Here is a 7912-nt window from a genome sequence, read left to right as displayed (position 1 = left end):
GTACAATTAAGAATTTCTCAAAAACAGCATGAAATGTTGTCTTCTTGAAGTTAAATCATGTCTTTTTGATCTTTTAAATTTGCCTAATAAAAATTCAGAGTCAGTTTATAATACACATACACTTCATCATACAATTCATAAGACATTCACAAATGATTTTTCAGGGCATGGGTTAAGATAAAAAAGAATCACTGGGAATAAGAAGAAAATAGCCATATGATCTCGTGGATAAATAAAAAATAAGTTAAAAAAAATTAAATAACATTTTAAATTAAATAAAAAATATAATCCGTCTTTAAACATAAGATGCAAGTATTCAATAATTACTGGGAAACTAACAAACATATACACACACACACACACACACACACACACACACACACACGTATATACACACTATATTGGCAAAAGTATTGGGTCACCTGACCTTCTCTGCGATATGTGGTTCTTTTCCAAACTGTTATCATAAATCTGGAGGCGCCCAATTGTACATGACGTCATTACATGCGCCATAATAAAATTTTGCATTCACGTGAACTCGGAAACTCAAACCTGTTCCAGCATGGAAATGCCCCCGTGCACAACGTGAGCTTCTTGGAGATCTGGTGTACATGCTTTAGAGAGAAAGATCTTGAATGACCTGCTATAGACCGCTGATCTCATCCCTACTGAACACATGTGGGATGAATGTGAATGCTGACTGCACCCCAGGTCTCCTCACCTACATCAGTACATGCTTTTTCGAACAACCTTGTGGCTGATAAACACAAATATCCATAAGCAAACTCCAAAATCTAGTAGAACATCTTCCCGGAAGAGTGAAGAGAATTAGAAGCGCACATTGGGACTATATGTGGTATGCGATGCTCAAAAATCACATACCGTATGTATGACCTGGTGACCCAATATTTTTGGTGTATATATTTATATAAAGGCTAACGAGTACAAATAATTAAGGATGTAAAGAGGACAAATGTAAAAGAAGTAAAATGAAACGCGGTGGTAAACATTACCGCATCCATCGCACACGAGGTCAGGTCAATGCGGCTCTGTTTTTTTTTTTTTTTTTTTTTTTTTCATTTCCGGTTGACCCTAGGGCATTCGCCATAAAATAGAATAAAATAATAGAATAAAATAGAAAGAATATTTTTATATAAAAGGATTTTTTTAAGGAAATCGCTAGGGAAAATTCAGAATTGCGAGATATAAACTTATCACATCCAAATATTAAAAAAAGTGTAAAAAAAAAAAAAAAAATTCCCTTCTTCCTGTGGGCCTTTAAATGTTAAAATATATTAATCTGATTGATTCATTCCTTATTAAGTTATTTATTGACTTCTGAAACTACAGTCAAACTAAAATCAAGATTTTCATACACGGATTTATTTACAATATTTTACATTGAGAGCAGTAAATAATAATAAAACTGGTATTTTGTATGTAAGATTTGCAAGGCTGTGATAAGCTACCGTAGCTGACAAACACCAAAAAAAGTGTAAATAGGGTTGATTTTTGGGAGCACAATACTCTCCAGCATACACAACACATACACAAATCTTTAAAAGTGAGTTATATAGGCCTGAGGAAAATTGCTGTGTTTTATTTTGTTCAGAAGTAAAAAGAGTAGCATTGTGGGAAAGGCCAATAAAAAGTAGAATTCGTTTGATTTCTATATGTGCTTGGCTTAATCATATACAATTTAAAGTTTTGTACACAGTTAATTTTTCGAAAGCTAGACTAACTTTACCCCAGGGACCAGCCACGGCTATTGAAATGGATACACGGCTGCTGTTTTTGGTTTGTCTTTGACCAATTGAAAGATTCGCTTTTAGATTTTGGGTCAGTGACAATAAAACACATGGCAACTTTAATTTCACCTTAAATGTATGCATGACATTGTAGTTTAGAACATGTCCAGGAGGTGGGAATGTTGTATTACAGAAGGCCAACCAGTGGTTAGTGCTAGGTTTCCTTGTGAGGCCATTTATGAAGCAACAGCTGTAGAGTTTGGCCCAGAGCAGGTTAAGATTTATATAGGGTCATTATTTATATATATATATATATATATATATATATATATATATATATATATATATATATATATATATATATATATATATATATGATGTATAATGGTCCAGTCATATACAGAGGGGTGTAGTGTAATACCCAGGTAAATAATCTAGCTGCCTAATTAGTGTCTGTGCGGTGTTTTGAACTTTCTCATCATGAGAGAAATGGTAGCTTGCTGGATAAGCTTTTGGACATCTGATCAGAAAGTTGTAGGTTTAAATCCCAGCACCACCAAGCTGCCACTTCTGGCCCTTTGTGCATGGCCCTCAACCATCAATTTCTCAGGTGTATAACTGAGAACATTGTCAGTCGCTCTGGTTAATGTAAATGTCATGTATGTGCAAATTTTGTTTCATTTTGCTTCTTGGGTTTTATCCAACCTCAATTGTGTGTGAATTTTGTGCATGGTGCCTTTTTAATGGACTAGCATCCCAGTCACACTACCTGATAACACACATGCAAGAGTGCGTTATTTATACTTTTAAACGCCTCCACAGACCATGAAAAAGTGCAAGTGTCTGTGTAAAGATGTTCAGGACGTTAAGTGATGTCTCCATTTATTTATTACCATATTGGTATGCTACCCAAGTACTCTAGATTCTTTCGCTCTTTTTCTCTCACTCACACATACACACACACACACATATACACACATACACACACACACACACACACATATACACACACATACACACACACAAACACACACACACACACACACACACACACACACACACACACTCACACACACACACACACAACTTCCCCTCATTTTGTAGCTTTGATGGAGCGCCAGGCATCTCTCACACTGGAGGTCTTTTCATAGAGGCACCTGTCAGGAAGAGGGGATGGAGGGGTTGTTGTTACAGGCAGAGAATTCACAGATGAGACAGGTGTGTGTGTGTGTGTGTGTGTGTGTGTGTGTGTGTGTGTGTGTGTGTGTGTGTGTGTATATATCTGTGTGTATATCTGTGTGTATATCTGTGTGTCTGTGTGTGTGTGTGTGTGTGTGTGTGTGTGTGTGTGTGTATGTGTGTGGTGCAGGATGTCTAAATAGGAAACAGAACGAGCCGCCCTTGCACAAACCTCAGACACTTTGGGAGAAGTGAACTTTTCACACCAGTCTATCACACCTACACACCTTTGTGTGTGTGTGTGTGTGTCTGTGTGTGTGTGTGTCTGTGTGTCTGTGAATGTGTGTCTATGTGTCACATATTAGTTCAACAATTTGTCACACAAGAGAAAAGAGGTTGAAGGAAGGTGCACAAAAACGGTTGTGAGTGTGTGTGTGTGTGTGTGTGTGTGTGTGTGTGTGTGTGTGTGTGTGCGTGCGTGCGTGTGTGTGTGTGTGCGTGTGTGTGTGTTTGTGATGAGCACCGGATCTGGATGCAGAAGTGACTCATCCTCCTCCCCAGGGACCACAAAGGGTCCCTTGATGCTGTACTAAGAGAGCAGCATTATGAGCATTACAGGGCTAAATAAGTCTCCTGTCCATGTCTCAAACCCACTGCCAGTCCAGCTGCACACACACACACACACGCGAGAAGAGGAACGCACATCCTCCAGCCAAAAACCGTCGCTGGGTGCAGGAACATCACAAACCGACAGAGCGGGATACATAAATATAAAAGCGGGTTGAAGAGGGTTAAGGAGGGATGGATGGAAAGAGGGATGAAGGGATGCAGGAAGAGAGACGAATCCTGCAGAGATTAGCATATGCAGTGACTAGACTTTTTGTGTCACATTATTCGACACGTTGAAGGTTGAAGGATTGTTAAACACACAGTAGGGTCTGTTTGTGAGCTTAACAGCTCTTATTTTCGGGATTTAATGGAATGAAAGAAGAAATGCTAACATTTTACAGAGTTCGCATTCTTACATGACAACAGTCTATCCACGTTCAGATGACTGGTTAAATTTAATGAGCTCATTGAAACTTAAGTGTCTAGACCTCAATCGAAATACCTCAGGTAAATTATTCAGACATACCAATAATGTTAGCAAAACAAATTAGCTGACTAATGATAGAGCTGCACTTAGGTTAGGTCACTCGCTATTTTAGCTAATGTTTCTAAATCGACATTTTGCGATACGCTCGGCAACAGAGGTGAATGAAAATGAAAATCATACTTAACTAAAAGTATAGTTACCTTACTACAAAACTTACTCCATTACCCCAAATGAAAAGTCACCAATTCCAATATGACTTGCGTAAAAGTTTCTGATATGAACAGTACTTGAGTATTTGACTTGTATTAAACGTAGGTTCAAAGATGCATTAGTCCTTAACACGAGAAACTTGTTTACATGAAGTAGATGTGGGTAAAGGAGTGTTGAGCCATAACAGAGGCTTAATCTTCAACAGAGGTGCAAAATGTAATTGGTAATTATGAATGTAGTTGAGTAGAGAGTAAAAGTTGCTTATATCTTCGTACTCAGTAAAACTAGAAAGTAGCCAAAAAGTTACTTAAGTACAGTAACGAAGTACATTTACTCAAATACTTTAACCCACTGCTTTGTGATATGTTAATGTTGCATTAGGTATGATTCGAGTCAATTCAAGCCTTTTATTTCAGCCTTATGTAATACATTACACACTAAAACAAGACAATGGACTCAATGTGCTACATGAAACATAAATTAACACAAGATGATGCAAAACACAAAACTAGCTAGGACACTACATAAAGTACAAACACAACACAATGAAGCAATTAACACAGTAAGGACGGGTTCCCCTTTGAGTCTATTTCTTCTCAAGGTTTGTTCTATATGCCAACCTTGCGCCTGTCCTCACTGGCTCATTTATTTGGAGTAAACTTACAATTAAAAGAAAAAAATTTATTGGTACTAAACGAATAAATGTTTTCATACAACTTTAGTTTTACGAAGTATGAAATTGTTTTAGATTTTCTCCTGTCCGTTTTCCTGGAGCTCCACCCCGACAAATGTACGATCGGCTGTACATCGATCAGTCGCACACAAAAAAAGGTTTTCCAAATGATTTAATGCAAATTGTATTAGAAATCAACTACTGCACCATTCAATTAAATACATGACTGGTTATTTCTTAAAATATTTCGAACAAGCTATGAATATGCAATCACTATAAAAAAAAAAACCTTAAGCATTAAACTTGAATTTAATTTGCATTTCCTGTGTTATAAAATTTTTGTATATTTTTTCTTACACATTTTTAAAGAATTAAATGCCTTTCTCACTTCCTTTTGTTTAGTTTTCTATATTGCATTGTTTTGAGTTCACATTCTGAGCTGTATTTCACATATATGAAAGGTGTTTTATGGACAATTTTGTTGCTGTTGTTATTAGACCTGTGCTGAAAAGACAGACTCTGTCCATGGAAATGACTGATAATAACTAAAATACATTTGTATGTAGGTCCCCATGTTCATGCATAGTTTTTGAGAACCAGTGACATATTTCAGAAAACAAAAACTGTGAGCAGAAAAAAAGATTTTTATACGATGCCGATGTGGAAATTTCTTGTTTTTTAAAAGATACACAAAACTTTAACTTTATTAGTAAAAAATTTATAATTGAATAATTTATAAACCTGAGAAGAACCACTGGTTTAGAGCAAAGGTCGATAATGAATGATCATTGAATGTATGTGCATTATAAACACATTATACAGGACACTTTGCGGCCATTTGTGTGTGTGTGTGTGTGTGTGTGTGTGTGTGTGTGTGTGTGTGTGTGTGTGTGTGTGTGTGTGTGTGTGTGTGTGGTTAACCTGTCTAGTACAAATCTCACAATACTGACTGGAACTCATTCAGGCTGCAGGAAGCTGCATGTCTAATCCATTAAGCAGCACAATGAGAGAGGAAGACCTGACTATTCTGAGGGCAATCGGAGAGGGACCTCACCCCATCTTAACTTACACACACACTCTGAGGGTGCCTTCGGGAACATTCCTCATGATCTTAAATCATGTTTGGTACAGCCACATTTAAACATAACAGTTTGTTGCAGTTGTCTGGCAAAATCTCTTGGTTCTTTTCCAAACTGTTACTAAGTTGGAGGCACACGATTTTAAAGGATGTCTCTAGATGCGGGAGTTTGATTTTTTCCAATCACTTTAACTAGAAAACCCAAACCTGTTCCATCATGACAATGTCCCTGTGCACAAAGCCAGCTCCATGAAGATATGCTTTATATTTGTTGAAGTGGAAGATCTTTTGCTATAGAATTTGGAAAGCTGACTGCACCCCAGGCTTCCTCACCTCACCTCACCTTCAAACATCTTCAAAGAAGAGTGGAGGTTATTATAACAGCTAATGAGGACTAAATGTGGAATAGGATGACAAAAAGCACATACCAACTTTGTGTTCGAGTGTCTGCAAACCTTTTAGGATTTAGTGTGGCGTTCATGGCTTCCAAAATAAGGGTAACCCTATAAAAAAAAAAAAAAAATGGTACTTTTGAAACACAATATAACATGAACAAATGTTAAATTTCAATTCATATCCGATGATATTGTCGTTCCCTGTATATTAATGCCTATCTGAGACTGATGTATGTAAACAACTGTAATGCAAAAGCGATCATCACTGGCAATTACTGAATCTGTCAAATGGCCAAGTTAAGCGACAGAAAACACATTCATCAACACGTTCAAAAACATACCACAATCAGTCCTGAGAGGCCGTACATACCTCTTGAGGTAGTTAAAAAACCCCTTGATCTGACTTGTTGTATGTGACGAAGCAGTAAAAACAAAAAAAACAAAAAAGAAACAGCCACTTTGAGAAACATTGCTTTAACATCACAGTCCTGCTGTGTTTGTGCCCCTGAGCAAGACATTTAACCCCAAAACCCAAGTCTGCTGCAACATGTTTCCTCTGCTCATCTTGACAGGGAAGGATGGAGACTCATATATTTGATTAGTTTGACAGCTTTAGGTATGGCAAAAGGGCAAAAAACCATGACTAAACTGATAAAGATCTTTTCCGGAGCCAGACATGTACGTTGTTGATTGTTAGAAGCCCTGAACAAAAAATATACGGTTTCAGTATCCACCAGCATTATGTAAATCTGATTGGCTGGAAAGTGTTTTATTCAGAATGTATTAGTATCATTAGTAGAATTTCAAAGCCAGTGCTGTAGCCTCAGATTCAGGACTGAAAGCAGTGAAAGTGCTTATCTTGCTTAAGGTTTAAGATGCATTCTAGAGGCTTTCTAGATTTAAGTGATTTGAGTATACTGTAGTCTTTGATAGTCTAGGAATTTGGTAGCTCGGTGGTCAAGTGGGAACCCTCTGTGCTGTAGGAGGGATGAACATTGCTGGGATATGCAAAGAAAGAATTTCACTGTTCTTTATGTACATGTGACAAGTAAAAATCATCTTTACCTTTCACCAGCGACATTTCCATCTTTAGAACTGGTACTTAGTAGACGGTATTGTTTGTTTATTTCGGTCCATTCTATGCCATATTTAAAGACTATTATGTGTGAAAATCAAAGGAGATTTTTGTAATATTCAACCAAATGTCAAAAAAAAAAACCCAAAAAAAACATAAATTGCATGACATTTTATATATATATATATATATATATATATATATATATATATATATATATATATATATATATATATATATATATATATATATTTTTTTATATATATATATATATATATATATATATATATATATATATATATATATATATATAAAATTTAGCAATGAACACAAATAAAGAGTCAAATATAAATAGATTTTTTAAGTATTGAAGGTAAATAATGGTATAAATTGTGTTTTTCACAGATGATAGAAGGATGAGGAGAAGATCTATAAGGTGTAAGAGCATGAAACGGACG

Source organism: Silurus aristotelis, assembly GCF_946808225.1.
Source record: "Silurus aristotelis genome assembly, chromosome: 11".
Taxonomy (NCBI): domain Eukaryota; kingdom Metazoa; phylum Chordata; class Actinopteri; order Siluriformes; family Siluridae; genus Silurus; species Silurus aristotelis.
Note: the sequence above shows the minus strand (reverse complement) of the source record.